The sequence below is a fragment of the Lissotriton helveticus genome, chromosome 8, assembly GCF_964261635.1.
Source record: "Lissotriton helveticus chromosome 8, aLisHel1.1, whole genome shotgun sequence".
Lineage (NCBI taxonomy): Eukaryota > Metazoa > Chordata > Amphibia > Caudata > Salamandridae > Lissotriton > Lissotriton helveticus.
This window is the reverse complement of record NC_136069.1, coordinates 921,091,183-921,117,205: the sequence shown is the minus strand read 5'-3', so window position 1 is coordinate 921,117,205 and position 26,023 is coordinate 921,091,183. Positions and strand designations below refer to the sequence as shown.

The 26,023-nt window shown below is 46.5% G+C and overlaps 1 protein-coding gene across 5 annotated transcripts in view; it reads left to right on the top strand.

Annotated features, from left to right (window-relative positions):
- Nucleotides 1–26,023, top strand: part of LOC144773006 (uncharacterized) — a 2,495,654-nt gene that overhangs the window by 1,477,319 nt on the left and 992,312 nt on the right. The gene's annotated exons all lie outside the window — the stretch shown is intronic.

Here is a 26,023-nt window from a genome sequence, read left to right as displayed (position 1 = left end):
ATCTGAAGGATTTACATTGGCTGCCAGTAGTCAATCATATCAAATGTAAAGTGATTACTTTTGCTTTTAGGGCATTAGCAGGTGATTTGCTATTTATTTGAGAAAAAGACTGTCCTTACAAGCAATGTATATCGCTCAGGTCGAATAACCTTCGACTTCTGAAGGTCCCAAAATGTTCTAAGACTAGACAAGGAGGCAGATCTTTTGCATTCCTGGCATCCAAACTGCGGAACACACTTCCTGTTTGCCTCTGTAGGGCTTCTTCTGTCTCTGTCTTTCAAAAATAATTAAAAACCTTGTTTTTTTATATAGTCTAGGCTTCCCTGCACTGCTACCGCCTGAACATTCTCTCTGGCTGTTAGCGCCTGGACGCTTCTAATAAATCTGACTGTATCTTTAGAAATGCCTTTGATTGATTGATTGATTGATTGATTGATATTAACAGGGAGAGTAAACATTACTCTAAAAAAGAGGAACCAGGAGCTTTTTAGTAGGTCCAGCACACATATTCCCTAACAACACTGGTTTAAATGAACCAGTGTGCAGTTCCTAAGGACAGATAGTGATATTCAGGTCTGTCGAATAATCTCCCAATGGAGGAAGTGTCCTCACACACCCGAGAGGTGTCCTACTTTATCATTTGGATGTGCTCTTGTCGGGCCGGTGCTGCAATGCCCAACCGGCACCCATAAAGGGGGTCTTTAGCGGAGTACTTTTGGATAAATCCGTTAGGTGAGTGAGAGTGTGTGGGCTGTGGTGAGTACTGTAGTAGAGTGATAGAAGTGTATTAAAATAGGTTTAGGGAAGCCCTGTTTACTAAACTTTTATTCGTGTGGTTCGCTAACCTAAGTAAAAACAATGTAGCCCTAATTGGAGATAATGGTCGTATACATCATGCGTGCAATACATTTTGGTCAACATGTTTCTTGCCATATTCAGCCCCTCTTGGGTCTATCTGCAATTCGTCAGGACCCAGCAGAGAAAAACATTTTTAATTGTCTTACAGTACTGCAAGGCTGGTGCTTCCAATTTAACTGACTGATCAAGTTACCAGCTGTGCTGATTCATACAAGGTACGTTTTTACCTTGTATCGTTGTGAGACCCCACAATGGTTAGGTCTAAGGCTGACAGGATTTAAACCAGGGCGCATTGCTCACTCACAACTGAAAGGTGGTGTGGTGACTGGCCCTTCACCTACCCTGGCTCTGTCTCCCATCTCCACCCAGGGTCCATGGTGTATTAGGGTCCCGCTGCGCAAATCTCAATTCCTCCAGGGTAAGCTCTGCATCTAAATCATTACTACTTAATCTACATAGAAAGTCCATGGCTAGAGATAGTACTCAGTTTAAACTGCTTCCCTTAGTGTTAAACCCCCTGAAGGGCCCAATGGTCACTCCCTTCATGATGTAATATCTTCAAATCCTCAAAGAACCTAAACTTATCATCAGGGGTAAAAATGTAATCAATTGGCTAGAGATGTGTACCAAACCTAAACGTAGCACCTGCTACTAAAATTTGAATTTCCCATTGCTTTTTTTTCTGTCAGGATTTCAACAACTTTAAGGTGCAACCACAAGTTTATGGATTTTATCTTTCTTCTAGTACTTACAATTCTAGGGGAAAACAATGTTAGGAGACTCCCACACAATCTGTCCTTACATTTCCTGCTATACCTATTAACACAAACCCCCTTTCTTGGAGCCAGGTCTCATGCAGAAAGATAAGATGCACGTTTTAGAAAAATAATTTGTTAGTTACCTAACCTTGCACACTGATCATAACCATGTATATTCCAACTGCATAATGTTATGCTCCTTGTGAATGCAGTATCCTCAGTATCCTATGCAGGCAAACTCTGGCTTATCGTGGGAATGGTTTCAATATATTTACTCTGGGAAAAGAAAGAATTGCGTACATTTATGGGGCTGGACCAACCCTCATATTTATGTCTACTGGTGACCACTATCCTCTTTCTTTCTAGTTGTGTGGTGTAGCGGCCAGGGCGGCTGACTCTGGAACCCGGGAGTTCACGGTTCGATTACCGGTGCTAGGGGAAGATCAGCCAGGCACCATGTGACTCTGGGCAATAGCTCGCTCAATCTTCCCGACGGCCCTCAGTGCCTTGAGGCCTTCGGGTAATTGTTCGCACTTTACATATACTGGACATTTACATTTACTTAACATGGCCTGTAAAAGCTCACATTCTGTAAATAAATTGCTTTTAGGAGAATGCACCGTTTGATTAAAATAGACTAGACTGCCTACCAGCCCTCCATGCTGCCTGAGTGTTCCCACTGGCTGACCATTTTGCATATTAATTACCTCGCCTAGTGACACTGATAGCCCCCAGGAGTTCAGACTTCCTTCTGCTTTACAAACTGTTTTGGCTGTCAAAAGGAAAATAAAATCAACTTTAGTTAATTCAGAGCTATCAATGTCAGATAATTTGAGTATTTGACTAAACAAGGAAAGAAGCTTTACCTTTAAAGGTCACAGTTTTCTTGCTTTTTTCTCTCTGTGAAGAATGTCAAACACCAAGGGATAATGGCCATTGTCCTACGGAATCTGTACCGACAGCTTTCGACACTTAAAATGATTTATAACTTTCACAGATTTCAGTTTTAGTTTCAAAACTTCCTTTTCATTTTACCGAGCACCTTGGGTTTCACCTTTAAATATATTCCTTTTAAAAGAAGGTTTTGAAACTTTACCTTTCACTTTTGCTGATGCCCCATCATGATGGTAATTATCTTTGCTAGATTGCTCCGAGAGTAGTCTGATTGGCCCCTTTGTTTTACTTGCCATCGCCACACCTGTCTGGCCAGCTATTTTTTCCTTTAGTATTCCCTTTCTTTGTCATAATTCCACTCGTTTTTTCTGGAGAGGCCTTCTGATATAGCTCAAACAATTTTGATATCTGCATCTGATCAGCATAGACTGGTAAGAAATAAAAATACAGGGTCTTTTCCTTCTCCCATGGTATCAGGAATTTCCATATGGGATCTGTTGGTTTCTGATGTTTTATCTTCACTCACAGATATTGGCACTTCCACTTGTGTAACCTCCAGAGATTTGTTTACCAGCCTTATAAGCATTGGAAGACAGACATTTACCTTTTGAAATTCTATATTTATATTTAGCAATAAAGAGGCATGTGTAGTAGAGTGGGTTTTTGTTGCAGTAACCCCTCTACTTCTTGCCAGACTACTGATGCACTTTGTCTTGAAGTGCCCTGGGTCCCTGCCAAACAGGTTCCCAGGGCCTGTGTTCTTTCCCCAAAACTAACCCCATTGGCACCTCTAGCCACAGGTCAGCCCCTGGTAAATGGTACCACAGGTACCCAGGGCACTGTGACCAGGGAAGACCTCTAAGGGCTGCAGCACTTATTGAGCCACCCTTAGAGGGCTCTGCACCATTTCAAACACACACTGCCTTTGCAGGCTGCTTATTTTGGTGCAGAACAAAGTGAAGTGTCGGCATGGCACTGAAAAGCGACCAAACTCTGGTGGGTTCCCTGACTGGTACACACCAGCCTGCCACCACGAGACATGTTTCTGGAACCCTAGGGTGGGAGCCTATGCTCCCTGAGCCCAGAAACAAAGCCTTTCCCAGGTGGAGGTGTTCACACCTCCCCCAGGCCAGGAAGAGCCATCTGTGGCAGGGAAGCGTCAAAGGCCTGGCAGCCTTTGTAATGCGACCCCAGCCTCTCCTACTATCAGGAGCAGGCTCCCTTCCTGTCTCCCCTCCCTTTCGGCAGAAAGACAGGCGGGAAAAACTAGTCAAGAGGTGTGCCCACTTCTGCCAACTCCACCCCTCAGGTAGGGGAGGCGAGGTGAAGCCCACTCTCCAGTGCTCGCCATCTTGCAGATGGCAGGCCTTCCCCAATCAGGACTAGGGATTGTGCACACTCCCCCACATGGGGTGAGCACACCAAGGGTGTAGTCACCCTAAGGTCAGTAGCCCATTGGCTACCAACCTCAAGACCCGTAAACGCCCCCTAAATACAGTATTTAGGGGGCAGCCCTGTACTAAGGACTCAGATCCAGAAACGACAAGAAAAGAAGAAGGACCAAAGAACCGTGCAGAGCTAACAAGAGGATGATGCCCAATGACTTGGCCCCACCCCTACAGGCCTGTCTCCCCTCAAACCTGCTCCTGCAAAATCCTGGTGTGTCCTGCAGCCAGCAACCTCAAAAAACCCCGGAGGACCTGCTTGCCTTCACTTCAAAGAATGAATCCCTTGTGAACACCGGACTTGTTCAAACGGCAGCTTCTGGCTCCGGCCGGACACCACAAATCCAGTCCACTCTGCACCCGCCGAACCCGGCCCGATCTCGAGTGCAAAAACACCACGGGGAGGTCACCCTGGCGATCCTGACCTGTCTCAAGCTGCCAGACAACGCCTGCAGCATCAATCTGGAGGATTCCCTTTACCGCACCCAGAGACTTAAGACGTCCCAAGTCACCACTTCCTGCACCTGACGCCCCACGGCCTTGTGTGCCCAAACCAACGGTGCCTAACCAACCCATGACATCCCAGCTTACCCCTAGAAGTAGTGGTTGCACCCGGAAGATCCTCGTACCCGAGCCTGCAGTGCTACTTTGTACCCGAAGTCCTCCATTGGAAACAACAGGGCACCCGACATCAAAATAGCACCCTGCAGCCGGCCGCCCTAGTGCTGCTGAGGATGCATCTTTGGTGCTAATTTGGTCCCCTATTTGCCCTGAGCTAAACCCTAGGAGCTTTACTCCCAAAACCTGTGGCCTGCTTGCCAGCAGCCACCAACCGTAGACTCCCTATCCTCCATAGGATAACATTGGGTCTCAACACTCTGCACCTGGCCACTCTAGTGCTGCTGAGGTTGCAACAATAGTGCATCACTGACCCTGGGGGACCCCTGGGTCTAACCCCAGAACCTTAACTCCCACAGTCGATTACTTACCTGCAAACTGATAACCGTTTTTTCCTCCATACGATAAAATTGTCAATTTTCTTCCTATAAAGTTTCTGTGTGGAGTTTTGAAAACTAAAAATATTCTTTTAAAATCAAACAAATAACCAAAGCATATTTTCCTACCTCTGTCCAGGAAATGTCCCAGTGCTGAATCTAAATATCCAGCACTGAGTTAGAAATGTAACGAGAAAAATAACGTGCCTGTAATTTACTGAACAAAAGCCTATTAATTTCAATGTACTGCATTTGCTAAGTCTTGCAACCTACTGCATTCCCTGTAAATCAAAACAAGTACAATTTCTCTTGCATTGTCAAACTGTTCTACAATCTACAATCAGCAACTTATTGCTACAAAGTATTTATTCTTACCTATGCCACGCTTGCTTGGTACTAAAATAAAACAACAGTATATTTGTTTATACAAAAACAATTGGCCTAGAGTTCAGTTCTTGAGTGTGTGAATTCATTTGCTGACTGACTATGTACATCAAATGCTTAACACTGTCCTCTGATATTGCCTTATTACTCGACCTCTCTACCACAAACAGAGAGTAAGGTTCGATCTAAACTGGGGTGGCATGGTGAGCAAAAGAATGATGGATTTAACCCAGATCTCTTGACTGGGGGGTGAATGTTTTGATTTGTTCTGCATTCCGTCCATCAATTGTGTGTCTTTAACTTTAACCTCTGCCTGCCTCTGGGGACACATGGACTCTATACACACCATACCTCATTTTGGTGTAGTATATATAGAGCCAGTTTCTCACAGCATGTGACTGTTGATTTTTCTTTTAGCTCAACCAAGGCTTCCAAGATGCCTTTTAAGGTCCCTTGCATAAGCAGGAATACGTCCAAAAGGGCAGAAGAACTTGTTAAGATTGTATTTTTGCCTATGGTCGATGGAGATGATAGAGTATCTTAAAACTTCACTCCGCCAGGCTGCCCTGCTGCAATTCTTTCTTAGGGTGCATTTTGTTGTGTATTTGTATGGCCTTGTTTTACTGTTTTTTATTTGGAAAAGGGTTTCTATTTCTTAATTGTTTTTAAGTTTCATTTGATTGGTTGTGCCATTTATGGCAAGCACTAAGTAGTGTTTTCATTATTTAGTTAATATATAATCATTTTATTCTTATATATTTGTATATACTCTTTAAATATAGGGTTGTGATATTTATGTTTTAGACATTTTTGGGCAATATTTGTGTGTGTATATTGTTTTTCTTGCTATAGTGTTTCACAACCATCTTTCTGTGTTCCTAAAAGGGCAAGTTTGTGCGTGAGATCAATGGACCTCTCTAATATTTCTGACAGTGAGCATTGTGTCCACTTAAAATATAACTGGATTTTGGAACAGTCACGTGTGAAGTACGAACATGACAATTACGCCTTGTTATCTTGAGCAAGGAGGGGGGATTCCTCTTCCTACCTTCCACAAGCTCTTGGGGAATATGAGAGAGTCTTGATGGCCTACTTTGCCAAATACAATTCAAAAAGCCTCTCTACAGGCCCTCCAAAATTATTTTGTCTATTGTAAATGGGAGGACATGGAAAGCATATAGCAGACAGGGGATGATATTGATCTTTATTGCTGATATGAGACCCGATCAAAACACAAATAGATTTTACCCTCCATTCATGACAGACCAAATTGATCTTAACAGTTCTGAATGCTTACCCATAAAGTTGCTTACTTGTGGCGCCAGTCGGATAGCTGGCTGGGTACCCTTGTGGGTGATAAGCCACGTTCTACAAATCTGAGTTGATTGCTTGATAACTGAGATGTTTTTCCCATGTAAAACATGAGTGTGCTTGGATCCTTCAGCAGATCAGCCTTGCTGAGTTTAATTAACAAAAGTTGTGATTGCTCAGCATTCTTCTGGATCCCAGATACCAAGCTGCAGTATTCAATTGCACTCAACAGGGTGGAGAGCAAAGAATCAAACCCTTTTAAGGAGACTATTAGATACAAAATTGCAACATCCTGTCATTGTTACCCCATTCAAATGACTGCATCAGTCATGATTGGCAGGGGTTCCTTAACCATCCCAAAAAGTTGAGAAAATATTTGCTACCTTCCTTTCGGCAGTTATCTTTGCACACTTTGAAAGAGGCTATCACAGCTTGCTTTCAGTTACAATTTAACTCCTCTATCGGGAGTCTAACACGACACGATTGTTTTTTTAACATAATGTATGATAGACTAAAAGCAAAAGACAGCATAGCTAATGAGTATGCAAAGGTAACAGCTTTCATTTTATATGCTACAGAACAGTAGGACATCTTTTTTATCTCTATTAATGATGACCTCTATGAATGATAATCTGTAATTGAGTGATTAGTTTATCCTTTGATGTTTTTCTTCTTCTTATGCTTGATTTACATGTGGTATATTATAATACATTTTACAGTTTATACAATAAGTATGTTACTACATGAACAAAATTAATTCTATCGGGCTATACTTACCACCAGCCCAAATACCAATAGACGTTACAATAATTCAGTCGGCAATGGAGAAGGTTCAATCGTTTATTCTTCAAAATACAAGCCCTGACAGGGGAGCCTCAGTCTACACGACCCTCGGAGTTGCGCAGAGGAGACTGATTACATGTTCAAAATACAAAGTATATATATGTTTCATGTGTTCAAGACGACACCCTACAAGGAAAGCTACAACTTGTCAGTAAGCCAAGAGGAATACCCATATAAGGCACAATTGATTGCTTGTAGCCTAGGCCTAAGCTATTCCGGGGGCAGGTCAGTAAGGTGCCTCCCTGTCTATCTGGAGCCCGGGGAGTATAGGAACGGGCTCTGCTAGAATGTGCATCCCACAAGAAGGGCAGGTGTGACCTTGAGTTTCCTTGAGCTACCAGCTACCAACTATCGAAGGCAGTTGGGCTGCCGCCGTGGTTTCGAGCAGAACGTGTAGTCACGTAATTTCTGGGAAACACCATTTGTTCATAGAGAAACGAAACAAAATGGTTCCGGTTATACCAATAGGAGTAAACCAATCAAAAGTGAATCGCTGGTCGATAGGTGACCATAGTATATTCTAACTACATGATTATTTTACTACGAGGTTATATTGAATATATTAGGCCAATGATGCATTTTATCGAATTTTGATCCCAACAGACGGCCCTTTTGGCCTACTGTAGCCAATATAACTACATTCACTCTACAAAAACTCCTTCATCGATCTGCATGAGGTCTGACACCTCCTTCTGGATCATCTGCTTTTCGGCCTGTGCTTGACGAGAAAATTGCAAAGCAGATGTTATCCTTGCTGCACAGAATGAGCAGCAGGCCGGACCACACTGGAGACACAGGCAACACGTAAATATTATTCCAAAAGCTTCAGCAAGCACCAAAAATATCTTCCAACCCCAAGTAGCTAAAAGACCCCAAAACCAACTGCTAAGGGACCAGGTGCCGTTATCTAAATGCGCTTCGCTGGCTAGTCGATGCAGTTTCTGTATAGCAAGGTGAATGGTAGGGGCTGAATCAGGAATAAACACACAGCAAGAGCTGCCGATCACACGACAAGCTCCACCCCTATCTGCGAGGATGACGTAAAGAACCATCCGGTTCTGAAGCGAAACAAGCCTCGTCGCCTGAAGCTCTACGGTAATGTTAGTTAAGATCCCAGTGGTGGTCTGGACCACGTTTTTAACTATTCGGGACAGGCGTCGTATACTGCGGCTATTGAATATAGGTCCCCAAAAAGGGGTGAGACCTTTGGCAAAATCCTCAAATTGCTGCAGGGAAGTGTCTGTCTGTCTGGTCAGTACTGTCGGTGTCAAAGCTCCTAATATTTCGGCTAACCACTACCTCTTTCTGAACTAACTGATGAGTTTGATGATAATCGGGTGGAGCAATATACACAGGAGGGTAGAGGAACGAGAGATATCAACTCCCTGCCCATCCCCGTGGGAGCCACGTATATGCATTCTCACCACAGACGAAATATACGTCCGGTGGAGTAATCATAGGTGGGGTACTATATACCTGCAAAGTGTAGGTATAATTACATCTGCTCTTCCCTACCTTAACATGACCTCGTCCCTGTATGCAGAAGGGAGAGATAGTATTGATAATGGGGATTGGCTTGTCATTCGTAACATTTCGTTCTTTAAAATGCTGGAAATACATAGTGTCATTAAAAAGTTCAAAATCCTGCCTTTCCTCCATTAACCACGTAATATTCTTGTATTCTGTATATACATTCATGCAAGCATTGGGATCTAAAGAGCCCTCTCCGCCATTTCCTTCTGCGTCAAATCCTTGATGTTGTTCTATATACTTCAAAATGGCCTCGTAATCCTTTTCAGTATAAATTTTTGGTTCACCTACATAATGTGAATACATCAAAGACATAATTGGAACCAGGCTTCACAGCTAGCCAAGTAAGACATTGGCAAAGAAATGAATAGTTCATGCTGATGCATGACTGAGGGAAGTAACCCACATACCCAACAATTTGTTTTGTTTGTGGTGCTGTGAGTCTGATGCAACATTTCAATAAAGCGTTTTTTATATACGTTTCTCTATGTCTTGCCTTATGAGGGGGCAAAGAATAGAAGATATGCTCTTCCGGGGCAACAGTAGTTCCTAACAGCTTCTGTAAAGGATGTTGAAACTCTAAATATGCAAATACACACATCATAATCACTGTAATAATAACGATAAAAGCAACGAATGCCACCTTCACTCTGGTGGACCATCCGGAAAACAAATGCATATTATCCACATACCGCCGAGGGGCTAGTGGCCTTTCATCCTCCATTGCAAATCGAGCAAAAGGAAACATGCTCTCTATAAGTCCAGATCTAACTCGGTCCCTCTCTATAAGTCCAAAAAACTATCTTTGTATCCACAAAGCACGCACGCCACCAGAGGGGATCTTCTTTCCTGTGTCCGTTTTAGAGCCTCACAGGCAGACTCTTATCATCCATTCAAAGGAAAGGATGGCAAACAACTTCCGTCGTCTTGCAGAACAACCGCGGTCCTTAACTCAGTCTTTCTTTCTGAACAGAGCTACTAAGCACAGTAGTGTTCCAAGCTCTCAACGGGTTCAGTCCAGTGTCTCGCTCAGTACCCCAGTGACTATCCGATGTTTCTCAGCTCAAGTCTTTCCCTAGCTCCTACCATGAGAATCTGGGGTACCGCGCTGTTTTCGGGGCCACAGGTCGTAGTTACAGCGACCAGGTCGCTCTTGATCAGAAAATAACTTGATTTCACGGGCATCAGATGCATTCAAACCTTGTGATGCACCAGAAACACTGGTCTCCGCTGCTTGAGTCGCTGCCCTGTCAACTAGGGGCACCGTTTCACTTGTCTGCCCCTCTTCTCGGGCTTCTGAAAAAGGTACAAAGCTCTGAAGCGGCTCTCCTTCTTGGCTTGGAATTCCTTCTTGGTTTTGCAAATCAAAGGGCAAAGGGAGTGGGAGGCGCTTCAGGTGGCTCGCATGGATTCAGTGCTTGCGCCAATGCACTTTCACGGCCGACCTTGTGGCAAGTATGATTTGGTAGGGTTCGGACCACTTCGGTTCCAAACTCGATTTCCGTTGATAGTTCTTCACCAGAACACACTGGCCTGGTTCCAATCGATGTCCAGGACCCTCTGGTAGCGGCCGCAATGTCTCGGATACCTGTTGATGAATAGAACGCAGATCTTTAGTCAAGGCATACAAGTAGTCTGCCATCAAAGGATAATCAATATCTCTAAAGGACCTGGGCCTAGGGACTCCCCACACATTTGCAGGATGGCCAAAGATTACCTCATATGGCGATAACCCCGTTCTTGTGTGTGGTGTTGTTCTCAGAGATAATAATGCTAAAGGGAGGGCATCAGGCCATTTTAATCCAGTACTGGCACAAATCTTGGTCATCTTCAGTTTTAATATACCGTTGTATTTTTCAACTAGACCAGCTGACTGGGGGTGCCTGGCTGCATGAAATTTCTGCCTAATTTGTAAACCATCACAAACACTCTGACCCAGTAGGGAATTGAAATGCGTCCCGTTATCAGACCAGATAATCCGTGGGACATATTCCTTCACTAGGGCCTTGGCAGTTGCAACCGCAGTGGCTTCCTTGGTGGGGTAGGCTTTAACCCATTTACTGAAAGCGCAAACCAACACCAACACATATTTCAAATTGTTCACTCTCTCCATTTGTATGTAATCAATTTGTATAACTTCAAATGGCAAAGCTGGTGGTGCAAAATTTTCACTCAGAACAGATTCTCTGCCCCCTGAGTTATAACGCAAACACACAGAACAATACTTAACCACATGAACTGCAGTTTTGGGAATATTTGGGTTATTCCAGACTGGGTCTAACACTGCACAAATACCCTTTGCTCCTAATGTGCTGGACCATGGGCCATGGTCACTACAGCATATACCAATGCATTAGGAAGTAACCAACGCTGCTTCTCAGTTCGATCTATCCAACATTCATTCTTGTCGAATTGTCCCACTTCCTGTTCCCACCTTTTTGCTTCGTCTATGGTAGCTTCTTTCTGCAACTCTTTTACACTTTCAATAGTATTGTCGAACACAGATGTTTCCGCCACCCACCGGGCTGAAGCACTAGGAAACATGGGAGTCATCTTAGTTTGTGCTGTTTCCTTTGCTACTGAATCAGCATAAGCATTTCCGTTTCCTGTGGAATCAATGACTTTCTTGTGAGCACTGCATTTGATGATGGCAACTTTATCTGGTAATGTCAGGGCAAATAACAATCAGTCAATTAAAGGACCATGTTGAATTTTCTGTCCATGCGTGGTAAAGAAACCTCTTTCCCTCCACAGCCTCCCAAAACTATGGGCAACGCCGAAGGCGTACTGGCTGTCTGTGTAAATATTTACTCTCAGGCCTTTACTGATTTCACATGCTCGTAACAAAGCTATTAGTTCAGCTGCCTGGGCTGAGTGATGCGAAATCCTAGCGGTTTCCACCACCGTTTTCAGGGTCGTAATAGCATACGCAGCTGTTGCAGTACCATCTGGTAATTTAAAACAAGAACCATCAACATACAACTTCCCTTGGGGTTCTGGTAGAGGGGTGTCGGTAAGATCTACACGCCCTTTTGTTTCCCCTTCAGTCCTAAATATACAATTATGAATATCGTCCTTTTTATCATTGGAAGGGAGAGGCAGTAATGTTGCTGGATTCAATGTAGCACATCTTTTGATTGTAATGTGGGGTGCAAATAATGTCAGTTCGTATCCTGTTAAACGAGCACTCGTAAGGTGTTGGGTTTTAATTCTATTTAACAGAATATCCACAGCATGTGGTACCATGACTGTGAGATCTGTATTCAAAACTATACCTTCTGACTGCCGAATGGCCACCGCTACCGCCGCAGTGGCCCTCAGGCAACTTGGAAGGGCTTGTGCGACGATGACTAGTACTGATGAAAAGAAAGCACAGGGTCTCTATTTTCCGCCAAAACCCTGAGTTAATACTGAAAGGGAACAACCGTCCACCTCATGCACATAAAGTGAAAAAGGCTTCCGGTAATCCGGGGTACCCAAGACAGGTGCAGAACATAAAGCAGATTTCAAAGAGTCAAAGGCTTCTTGACATTCATCCGTCCAGGGTAGGGGTTCATGCACATCTTTGGTAGTCAAATACAACAAGGGTTTAGAGAGGAGTAAATAGTTAGGAATCCATTGGCGACAGTAGGAGGTTATGCCAAGAAAAGCACGGACATCACGTTGAGTACGAGGTACAGACATGTTAGTAGTTACAGATATTCATTCTGGTGTTAGTCGTCTCCCCGCTTTCGACAGTAAGTGGCCAAGGTAGGTCACTTCCTGTCGACAATATTGAAATTTGGAGAGGGAGACTTTATTTCCTTTATCAGCCAAATGATGTAATAATTTCACAGTCGCTTCCTTACAGCCTTCCTCTGTATCGGAAGCCACCAAAATATCATCCACATATTGGATGAACGCATTACCTGGACGCAAAATTAATGAATCTAATACTGTTTTCAAAGCCTGGCTATATATGCTGGGATTTTCTGTATAGCCTTGGGGTGCACGCGTAAATCTAAAGCTTCGGCCTCCTAATGAGAATCCGAAGATATGTCTGCTATCAGGATGTATTGGGATGCTAAAGAAAGTGTTTTTTAGATCTATTACAGAAAAATATTGCGCAGTAGGGGGAATCATTGTAAGAATTGCTGTAATATCTGGTACCACTGGGTATTGAGGGACTACTATTTTATTGACCGCTCGAAGGTCAATCATAAAACGATATGCGGATTTATAATCAGGGGCACCATCAATTGGTGTCTTCTTCAAAGTCGGCAAAATTGGACTATTGCAAACATTAGCAGCTGTTTCTTCCACTACCCCCTTGTCAATGAGGTCATGAATGATATGCAATAAGGCTTGTTCACCTTCTGGTGAAATCTTATACTGAGGAATGCGTGGCATCTGTGCATTCGGTTTCACTGTTATTGACACAGGGGCTATTCTTAACAGACCAACATTGGTGTCCCCTGTCGCCCATAATGTCTGAGGAATGGTAGAGAATTCAGGAGGCAAAGTCTCATTCTTAGTGAAGTATTGGGTCATTTCCACAGGGGGTTTCTGCATCGTTAGAAAAACACCATCAGGGGAACAGTAAATACGTGCATGCAATTTTTTCAAGATGTCCAACCCTAAAAGGTTCTCACCACAATTAGAAGTGAGAAGAAAGGGTGTGCGCATGGAAATGGGACCTATCGTAAAAGGCAGAGGTTTTGAAACAGGGCTCACCACCGGTATTCCAGAGAATCCTACTGATACATTATTTTGGCCAGACAAAGCTGCCCCTGGGACCAGTGTATGGGCGACTGAACTACTCATCGCCCCAGTACCCACTAAAAACTTCCCCGATGTACCCAACAGTTCTCCTTTTACATAAGGTCCCTCTTGGTCAACTGGTACTGTAATATGGCCCCCGCTCTGTCCATGGCTGTCTCATGCGTAATCTCGTTCATCATACCTGTCGTCCTGATAAGTCTCATTGTAGTATTGTCTATTCTGAGGGTCATCAAAATGATTCTTATGAGAACCCTCATGTTGTGACTCCTCCCTTCTCATACTATTTTGATCTATGTTCCCTCGACCTCTTCCTCGTCCTCTACTAGGTCCGTTCCTTCCTTGCAACAGAGGGCAATCCACCCTCCAATGTCCTTCCTCCTTACAATAGGAACATTGGTTTATCCCAATATTCGGAGGGCCTCCTCTACCCCTTCCTACCATCTGGCCTCTTTGAAACGAGCCTCGCACTCCTCATCCTGAATTTTGCCCTCTTCTGACTTGCTGCAGTATTACTCTAGTTTTTAGATCCTTAGTCTTTTTCTCGGATCTTTCCTTACTCTCATTTTCACGATGTTCATTATATTGGGCCATACTAAGGATAACAGATGGGGCAGCCGTAGTCCACATACTTTCAGCCGATTGAAGACGGGACATAACCTCCGGGAGCAAATTTGTGGCAAATCTATTAACAAATAATCGAATTCCTCCCTCTGTCGAAAGATCCTGGCCGCTGAAATCTATGAAAACTTTCTCAAACCGAGTCAAGAAATCGGACACACTTTCGTCCTTTTTCTGTTTACACGCTGTTAATTTATCCCAATCTACTTTCCTAGGAGGGAGAAGAGTCTTCATGTACGTGATAATTTTATCCGGCACTGCTAATATTTCGTCCCTGGGTTTCTCACCGGGTTTCCGTTCCTTATCCCAATTGTTTAATTGATCCCACGTTCCTCCTAATTCGGGGAGGTGGTCCGTATCATGTATCTGTCTCCAGATATCCACCGGAATCAGGAGACCAAAAAATAGCTCGATATCAGCTATAGTCAAGATGGCGGAATTGGCAGCTTCGGCCAATTCTTTGTAATAGGCTGTAGGATTTTTATGGGGGTCAGGGAGCTCGGCTTTTAGTGTAAGGACCTCGCTTTGTTTCCAAGGGGTGTAAACCCATTGTTCCTAAAGCCTAGCGTCCACTCGTGCTCTAGTGACATTCCCTCCATTGTCTCTTATCTCGGGTACTTCCGGGAACAAGAGAGGATGCACCTCTCTCATGGGGTGCTGAGCTCCCCATTCGGCACTCTTTCGGTGCACCCGTTCCCGATAATTCAAAAGCGTAGTCACATTTTGATAGACTTCCTCAATTTCTAGATGGAATTTATGAGTGAGATCCCTTATATCACGCAATATTTGAGGCGGAAGTCCTTCCTCAAAATGCTGTTCCCATAAGGAAATCAATTGAATCGCCATGCTTTCTAAAGCCAGCTGTTGTGCAACGGGTTCAAAATCCTTCATAGTACTCCAAATATCGTCCAAAGTATAAATAGGATTCCGCATCCACTGGGATGCCTGAATTATAATAGCTCTCCTCTCCTCCTGTTCCAACAGCGACCGAGTGAAAGCTCGTTGATCACTCAAGTCAGAAAACGATCGTTTGGCCGTGGCACCCGGACTAATTGTATTCCGGAGATCTGAGGTTGTCCGAGTCGGTGGGGAGAGAAACACAGTGTGCAAGGGAGAAGGGACGGCCGCGTCCGGCCGAAGGGATATTAGGGGTGAGGTAGTTAGTCGAAGAGAAGGAGGGGAAAACTGAGTATCATGTCCCGAACCACCAGCGGGGGCCGTGGCGACCACCCCTATCTGTGGTTTGGCGGCCGGAACAGCTCTCGTCTGGTCAGCTCGTAACACCGGTACGGCTGGATATAAGCCTTGTGGGGCATAAGGGGGAGGTGGTCGGGCTTCCAGCAACTCTTCTAATTCATCTCCTGTCTCTGGTCTAGCCACATACCTTTTATTCGTTTCTAATCGAAACTGTCTATCCATTCTTTCAATATTCTCTTCCACCTTTCCCTTATCGTATGCTACTGCCTTCTGAGTAATCGTCTGCCCACTCTTCAGTCTTCCCAACTTCTCTTCTCTGATCCGTCGTCTCTTTGCTTCCTTCAACTATAAGTTCAAGGCATCAAACATTGACTGACGGCTTTTCTCCATTAATAATTTTTTCTGTATATAATTAATCTTTTGCTCATCAAAAGACCCCTTAAGAGGCCATTGTAAACTTGAATTATCCTTTGTATACTTGTTCCAAAGGGTATTAAACAAAATCGGTTGTAGACCATGTTTGACATACATATCATAACTGGGACTGCCCTCAGGAGGGGCTGGCTGTCTTTCTTCAAGCCGTGTACCTCGCCGACAGCAGCATCCAAAACATATTTTACTAAAACAAGACATTATGCTTATTTTACTCGTTCCGTCTATACAAAATCACAAAACACATACCCATTTGGACGTGTCCCTTCTCACTGGTCACTCATACACTCTTCATTCAATCGTCACAATAAAAGTGCTGTAAAACAGTGCAAGGCAAATACTTCTCAGAACCTATTCAATGCAAATGACGTCTTCAAATACGAACAGAGCCCGTCGACTCCTGTTCAGGGAATCAATTCAAAAGAATTCCAGACCAACAAAATCTCACCAAAAGGGAACAGTCGTCAGACTGTTCTGAGAACATCTGATAGGCGAACCACGAACTCTCTCACAGGCCATCCCATGGTCCTCTTCTGGTTGGGCCGGGCATCTGGGCACGTCTCCAGAACCCTAGCTTACCCAGTTGCTCCCAGGGCTTTCCCGGAGAGAATTCGGCCAAGCGAGCAACGCCGTACTCTGCTAAGGCATCAGATGTAGTCTCAATTATTCACCAAACAAGTCTGCAAGGTCTCTCCCCGTGCAGCCCCTTCGCCGCAACGGTAGATCCCCGGATTCCCTCGTGGTCCGGCTTCCAAAAAAGACAGTTAACTGTTATCCAAAAAAGGAAACACCCCCTCTAAGTGATCCTTATCCAATTCAATCGCAAATATCACTCACCTGGTGCACTCAGGTCGATTGCGAGTTCTCCACTGCCGACACCTAAACAGACAGGCACTGTCTGTTCTACTCTCGGGTTAAGCCCGTAGGACTCCGGCGTAGGGTCTTCAGTAGCTGGGAGGGATACTGGGCTCGAGAGTGGAACGGCTTGTTTTCATACCACAAACGGGTGTCTCTAATCAGGATCCTCTTTCTGTCCACTCACTCGGCCAGAACTCCTCCTTGTCCCACTACCCCTGTTTACAGGAGGGGACGACCCTATCACGGAATCCCGGCGGAGTTGCCAACTGAAGGATTCAAAATTAAATCTATCGGGCTATACTTACCAATAGCCCAAATACTAATAGACGTTACAATAATTCAGTCGGCAATGGAGAAGGTTCAATCGTTTATTCTTCAAAATACAAGCCCTGACAGGGGAGCCTCAGTCTACACGACCCTCAGAGGTGCGCAGAGGAGACTGATTACATGTTCAAAATACAAAGCATATATATGTTTCATGTGTTCAAGATGACACCCTACAAGGAAAGCTACAACTTGTCAGTAAGCCAAGAGGAATACCCATATAAGGCACAATTGATTGCTTGTAGCCTAGGTCTAAGCTATTCCGGGGGCAGGTCAGTAAAGTGCCTCCCTGTCTATCTGGAGCCCGGGGAGTACAGGAACGGGCTCTGCTAGAATGTGCGCATCCCACAAGAAGGGCAGGTGTGACCTTGAGTTTCCTTGAGCTACCAGCTACCAACTATCGAAGGCAGTTTGGCTGCCGCCGTGGTTTCGAGCAGAACGTGTAGTCACGTGATTTCTGGGAAACACCATTTGTTCATAGAGAAACTAAACACAATGGTTCCGGTTATACCAATAGGAGAAAACCAATCAAAAGTTAATCGTTGGTCGATAGGTGACCATAGTATATTCTAACTACATGATTATTTTACTACGAGGTTATATTGAATATATTAGGCCAATGATGCATATTATCAGGGGCGCTAGGTGGCGCCAGACCAAGATGGCCGCACTGTAGTGAGGCTCTCGCCAGATCGGGCCTTTGACTGATCCTGCTGACCATCCTGTCCGAGGATACCAGTTCTGTTTCCCCACTGAGGTGACCGCAGCGCTTTCCTGCACTCAGCGGTACCAACAGCGTCGGCATCGCCCGCCTGGAAGCGGAGATATCGGCGGATTTGCCCGGAGGCGGCTTGGACTGTCCACCAGGGACCCGCCGCTTCGGGACTGACTGGCCAGGAAACCCCGAGGATCTGCGGCCTATCCGGAGCTGCGGACATAACAACTGCGGTGCTCAAGATCATCCGCCGCTGCCTCTGCGCCTGTCTTTTGCTACATGGGGGCCTCCACGCATCGACGGTGAGCCCTTCTTCTTGCCGCCGCGTCCTGGGAGTGACTGCGGGCGGCGGCTGACGGCGGAAAAAGGCGCGAACACGGCCAATGGCGGCGGAGCAAATTTCGGCGAGCAGTGCCAAGACGCCCTATCTGTAGCCGCTTCCCGCACTGCTCAGGGACTGTGGAGGTGCCGATAAAGCTGGGACATACCTGGACTCTTGAAGGAGGTAGCCTTGTATCCTGCGCTGTAGCGCACTGAAATTGCGCTGGTCCCACCTGCTATCTCCTACCCTCCCGCCGCCCTCACAGCATTGTGGTTTAACTGCCTGCTCCCTTGGGACTGTGAACTCGAGCATGCTGCTGGAGTGACCCTGCGGACATTTCATACGACGCTATCTGCGCCCGCCTGCTCCCCTGAGGCGTCCTTCCTGCCTCTCAACGCACGGGAAGCACTGCCTGGAGGCTGTCTGCACACTGGCCCAAAGAGCACAGCGTCCCCGGCGCACATTGACAGGGCGCAGAGGCCGCCTCACAGATCCTTCACAAGCCTACGTGACCTTGCCCACCGGCTGCGTTGACCGACGGCACAGGGCCGGCGATATCTGCCCCAAAAACGCTTGCTTTTGCTACGACACGCAGCCCGTGACGAGATCTGGCCCCCCTTACAGGTACTGTTTCCCTAGCTGCTCTTATGGTTGCTTTATTGGTATGATCCGCACAAGGAGACCCTTGCTGATGTGTTGAGGGGCGATTTAGCTATTGTTAACTGATTCCCCTGCGGCACCGGTGGCTGGGGTAACATTGTTCACAGGCCCTGCCGCACTTCTAAGGGCTCGAGAGCCGCAGTCTCCTAAAAGACGTCGCCTCTGATCTACACTACGCTCATAGTACCACCTCCACAAGTGTTCTTTCTCGTCCTCCCACTCCGCCCCGACACACTGACGATACTTCACGTCGCCGCACACTGGCTGCTACTATCACGCCGGCTGCGCGTGCACCGAGTCACGACATGGGCCGCAATGACGCCAAGCAGACCAAAATACCGTTTGAATCTAAACGGGCCTCCAGAACCATGCACGAACCCGCAGGTAGCCCTCCTGCCCGTGGACCACCGGGGGACGACTGGAAAGCCTTGCTGCTGACTATGCAACAAAGTCTGACAAGCATTGACGCCAAGGTTGACTCGATCAATACTCGCATGGACAGTGTGGTTACCAAACTGGAACAGCACGACACCAGACTCAAGGAAGCTGAAGATAGAATATCGGATCTGGAGGATGGGTCCACCACGAACGCCAGGCAGGTAACCCAAATGGACAAGCTCTTAAAAATCATCGCGGAGAAAAACGAGGATTTAGAAGCCAGGTCCAGGCGCAACAACATCCGCGTCCTGGGCCTTGCAGAAACCACCAACACTGGGAAAATGGAGGAGTTCATTGAAAATCTGGTCGTCGAACTCTTTGGTAAGGAGTCGTTCTCCTCGCATTTAATAGTAGAACGAGCCCACAGATCCTTGGCCGCACGCCCGCCGCCAGGTGCCCAACCTCGTCCCATCATAGCGAGATTCCTCAATTATAGGGACCGGGACACAGTGCTCCGCCGAGCGAGAGAGATTGGCACGGTGCGTTATGGCAACACTACACTCTCATTTTTCCCGGACTTCACCCAGGCGGTGCAGGAGGCCAGGAGGAAGTTCATAGGGGTAAAGAAAAAGCTCCAGGATCGAGAGATGACGTACGCCATGTTGTACCCGGCTAAATTAAAGATTTCCCATGGGGGCAAACAGCACTTCTTTCAAAATCCTCAACAGGTGGAGGACTTTCTTAAACACCACAGGACGGACGAAACCGGAGGAGGCGCTGAATCCCATCGCTCCAGATCCACTTCGCCTATGAACCAGCAGGAATAGAACGAATTCACATTGACCGCTCCGAGGCCAAGAAGTGGTGACGGACTAGAAGCCTACACCACGGTGAGATACATATTGATAATGATGTTTGACTCGGTACACATATTTGGCAGGCTCGATCGCCCACCTCCGTCCCACGCCGAGAAACCGGGTCTTTGCCTGGTTCCAAGTGGGTGCAAGTAGGGAGGTGGATGGCAGGTTTGGTGCCCCTAGTGCGGTACCCCAATGGGCGAGCCCCAAACCCCCCTTCTTGGGATAGAATGGAGGGATACGTGACATTTCTAGGGTTTTTAAGTTGGGGAATGGGAGGGTTAATGGGGATTGGGTGGGTTCAGAATGCCCGGCTAGTTGGGGTTGCCGGAGTGGGTGGGGGAATGTTCCAACATTTTACCTGCAGGACGGAAATGTTTGTTGTCCACGTTAGCAGTGGGACATTCCGAGAAGGAAGTTGGGTTTTGATTTTTATATTCGCTGCCATATGTTCTTTGTGCATGGATGCTGTGGATGATTGGCGCTCATTTTTTCCGGTCAAAAGATGGGAGACGTAACTGAATCACTGCCCGCTTCACAGTTCCGAGTAGCCTCCTGGAATATACGAGGGCTGAACAACCCAAAGAAAAAAAGACAAATACTAGGGTATCTAGACAGACACGGGATATCTGTAGCTATGCTGCAAGAAACTCACCTGATGCCTAGCGGCTCCCCTCCATTCGCTGCTAAATGGGCTATGAGCAGAGTGTTCTCTTCCTACTCCAATTACGCTAGAGGGGTGGTAATACTGGTGAAACGAGGAATACATTTCATTCCAGCTGGAACTGAGATAGATGCTGAGGGGCGCTACTGCATGCTATGGGGGAAATTACACACACACACAATACTGTTTGCATGTTATTATGGTCCTAACACGGATGACCCTGATGCTCTTCTCACCCTGTGGGGGAAAATACAGGCTTTGGGTATAGATCACGTGGTGCTGGGGGGAGATTTCAACACGGCCCTTGTTCCCGCGCAGGATAGATCGCACCCACATGCCTCTCATTATACTAATACTCAGAGATCACTAATAGGAATACTGAAGGAGCACCGCCTGGTCGATTCGTGGCGACATATGCATCCCACCGCCAAACAGGGTACTCATTGCTCTGCGTTCCACTCCACATGGGCCCGCCTTGACTATATCTTTGTCTCAGCAGGTCTATCCCCATGGTTAACCAAAGCGAGTCACCTGGCGCGCACGTACTCGGACCACTCCCCGGTTCTCCTCTCCCTAACCATTCCCCTCACTACTTCCCCTTTCCTAACCTGGCGCCTAAATCCCGCACACCTGACTGACACTGCATTCACGGCTGAATTAGAGCAGGAAATCACGGAGTTCTTTGAACGAAATATTAATTCAGTTTCTAGTCTCACTACAGTTTGGGAGGCCTTTAAGGTGACAATGAGGGGGAGCTGTATCGCCAAAGGGGGGGGGGTTCTCAAGGCGCTGCGTACAGACATACACAAACTTGAATTAGAGCTCCGTCAGCTGGAGCGAGAAATGGCGAGGGGAGACTGGGATGGTGCTATACATGCTCAGATCAGGGACAAACTGAACGAATACTCAGAGGCAGCGGATAGGGAAGGTAAATTTCTGGGTAAGCCCTTTACTGCTCGAATATATGGTGAGGGAGACAGGCCTGGCAAGGCGCTGGCCAATGCAGTCAGGACCCCTCGATATCAAAATTATGTCCGACTTTATTTGACAAACATGGCACACCGCACCACGATACCATGACACAGCTCCAGGTGTTAACTGAACACTACACCTCGCTTTACACCTCACATAGGAACGACACGCTCAATTTGCAGGAATATCTAGAGGACACTGCTATTGCCTGGCTGGGACCTTCCCAGCAAAAATTCCTACATCATGAGCTTGAACTTGATGAGATCAAAGATGCCATCATGTCCATGAAGTCAGGGAAAGCACCGGGGTCGGACGGCCTTCCGATAGATTTTTATAAATCCTTCTTACATGTACTGGCACCCATACTGAAACAGGTCTTTTATGCATCATTGGAAGAGGGCTCACTCCCCCCCTCGATGAGGGAAGCATTAATAACGTCGCTGCTGAAACCAAATAAACCACCTGAACATTGTGATTCCTTCAGGCCCCTCTCATTATTGAATACAGACAGCAAGATTTTGGCTAAAGTTCTTGCCACACGTCTTAACCTCCTTATGGAAAGATTAGTCCTCCCAGATCAGGCGGGGTTCGTCCCGAACCGTGCCACGTCCCATAATTTGCGTACCTTACAAGCAGTGCTGCAAGATATTAACCCCAAGTGTGAGGCTGCTGCCATTTTCCTGGACGCTACAAAAGCGTTCGACTCCCTGGAGTGGGACTACCTACTTACACTACTCGAGAGGATGGGAGTCCCTTTCAATTTTCTGGACTGGATTCGGCTGTTATACCATAAACCCCAAGCTACGGTGCTACTCAACGGTGCGCGCTCCGCTCCGTTTGAGATCTATCGGGGTACCCGACAGGGCTGCCCTCTGTCCCCGATACTCTTCGCTATCGCCATCGAACCCCTAGCCGCGAAGCTTAGACAACACCATAGACATCGTGCACTAGTGTACCCGGACCGGCAGCTTCTGATTGCACTGTACGCTGATGACATGACCCTCTACGTAGACAATCCACGAGATAATCTAAATCCCTTATTGCGCGAGATTACTAAATTTGGGGCTATAGCGGGGATACAGATCAACTGGGCGAAATCCGCTATGTTCCCCTTGACTGACAAGACCTCGGAATTTCCTCTTGACTACCCACTGGTGTGGGAATCCGATGAAATAAAATATCTGGGAATCAAAATCACTAGGAATAGAGAGAACCTTATCCGGTCTAACTATGGGACGGTCCTGGACAAATTGACAGACAGCGTTACAAGGTGGCTACATCTTCCTCTATCCATGGCGGGCCGCATATCACTTATCAAGATGGTGGTCCTCCCCAAATTATTGTATCTTTTTACGAATATTCCCTATAGCCCGGGGTCCTGCTTCTTTAGGGCCCTCGACTCCCAGCTTTCGCGACTGATCTGGGGAGGCAAGCAAGCTAGACTTAGTTTGAAAACCCTGATGCTACCTTACCACCAGGGTGGGTTTGAAGTCCCGGACTTCCGAAAATATTACGATTGCGCTCAGGGCCACTTTGCGGCGTACTGGTTCCATCCCCCTCCATTTATGGCCCACCTGGCGGTTGAGGATGGTTATATGAGACCAGAAAAACCTTCTGGATACCTCTACACTACGGTCAGTATGACCGACAAGGACCCGTCAACTGTGGACTGTACTGTCAGAGCCTGGAAGCGCATTGCAGGACATATGGGAGTATTATTCACCTACTCGCCTCTAATGGTGATGGCAAATGACCCCAGAGTGAGTATCGCCCGAGAAGAATTGGGGCGTAAATTCCTAGCCAAATACGCCATAAACACATGGGGGGATCTTTACCTGCAGGGTACCTTCCGCACAGCTGTGCAGATATTTGGGGACGACACCCCCACGATGATGGATACTTTCCTCTACGTCCGCCTCCGACAAAACGTAAAATCCGTCACACCCGATTTTCCGGACGAACCAGAAATCATGGCACCACTGCACTCCCTGCTCCAGGCCACGGTCCCGAAGCATGTAGTCTCCATGTTGTACAAACATGTCCAGGTGGCTCCTTCGCCTCCCTCCTTTAGAGCCCGGCAGGACTGGGACGCTGACCTACCCGAACCCATATCGGACGAGCAGTGGGAGACGAGCTGCTCTCACACACATGCTGTAACCGGAAACACCCGTCTCCGACTGATTCATTATAAATTCTTGCACCGGCTCTAGTTCACGCCGGCAAAATTGCACCGCTTAGGCCTCAAAGGCGACGATAGATGTCTCCGATGTGGCATCCCGGGGGCAGACTTTATACACCTAGCATGGGGATGCCATGCGGTCGCCACGTACTGGGTGGAAGTGTTTAACGCTCTCTCGGAAATGCTCGGGCTATCCATAGACCCGTGTCCTAGGTTAGCGCTGCTCGGGCTAGCTCACCCTGCTGTTAAGACGAACCGCAAATTTTTTGCACTGAGCCTTCTCCTGGCCAAACGTCAGGTGGCATGCAGATGGGGCAGAGGGAGAGCGCCTAAATTTAAGGATTGGTTGAGTAGCATGGCTACCTGGCAAGAACAATTACATAACTATGCCGACCTCTTACCTCCTAAATCACGACCCAAAGATCTATGGGGCCCCCTTACCGCTTACCTACTTCACTTACACAATGATGAGCATTCTGTGGAAGAGGATAATTGAGAGGTAGACTGTAGAGATAACTGCTCCGTTCACACACGGAGGTATGCCCATTCACACACTTTCGAAAGCACTACCCCAACACACGCCTCTAACCTATGCTGCCCCCTGCTGACATGGCTCACTTTGGGACCTGCGTACATGAACACGCGCAGCGCATACTGTTACGCCCCCCCCGCCCCATAACATACGGAACGAGATGTGACGGGATTACGGGGTGACGATAGTCCTCCTGTCCCCCTCTCACCTCTTGTGTTACTCGGACCTAGATCGGAACGGATATTCTCACTTAGGTACTCGTCCACTACAACACATCCATAGCAAGACGCAATATCGCACTCTCTGCACGGCAAGCGAGCACAATACCTCCCCCGTGGTTGAGTCACCATTACTGCGACAGTAGTGACACGGCCAGAATTGCCTGACATCCGATGCAGGATAGTGACTTCGACCCTGCGCCCCCCCGCACATCTGTGCTTCATCATTCCACTGCTCCGATACAGAGGCGTCACTGGGGGAAGGGAAAGGAAATGTTATGTAGTTATGATGTTTTACATGTAAAAAATAACCTCATTGCTTTGCTGCTCAAAACCTACAATGTAGTCAAGTTGATCTCCTGCATTTTTCTTCACAACCCATGTCTCATACTAACGCGGCCGGCCCGGTTGGGTTGTAGGCGGCTTGCTGTGTGCATCCCATGACCTTATTAAGACTACATGTCCATCCTCTTACGTGACACTGGGGAAGCCGGCCCAAGAATGTGGGTTGTAGGCGCTGAGCTGTATTACATGTGTTTATGACCAATAAAGGTTTTAAAAAAAAAAAAAAAAAAAAAAATGATGCATATTATCGAATTTCGATCCCAAAATACAAGTAGAGTCAGAACATGGGCATCCCTGACTGGTGCCTCTGTGAAGGCTAAGGGAAAGGGTCAGAAAACTCTGAGACTCCAGTTTCATTGTAATATACATTGTCAATGTACCATGAGATATAATTTGTTCAGAACGCCTGTATAATCTTTTTCTTGTCTCTTTGTTTAATCCTAATACAATTTTGGAAAACGTATGCATCTGCATACATGTGTAATTATATGTGTCTACAATTGTTGTCTATGTTTTAAGTATTAATCGATTTATTTGAGATGTCATCTACCGGCATCACAGAGTAATGAACAATGTCCTCAGTATCCCTGTTTCCAAGTAAATCCCTTGTTGGCCCCTTTACCTACCTTCGAATGCAAGTTAGAGCATATATACCGAATCCAGGAGAAAGCAGGACAAGGTTCTGCAGAGTTTTGACACCAGGCAGAAGTTACATGGACCACACAACTTTCCTTCATTGTATTATTTGGTTGCCCAGATATTTAATAACCAGATCACCATCCATCACAGTTCTTCAAACATGCAGTTAACTGCAGAGCCTCTTGCAGATGTTAAAGCGCCTGCAACACACACATTTGGCCTTAATTTAAGGGCCACGTTCATGAGGGTTATTACAAGAGGCATGATTATTTGAAATATTTAATTCATCAATTTTTGTTTTATCTAAGTGAATCTCCCCTAATAGGAAGTGTAT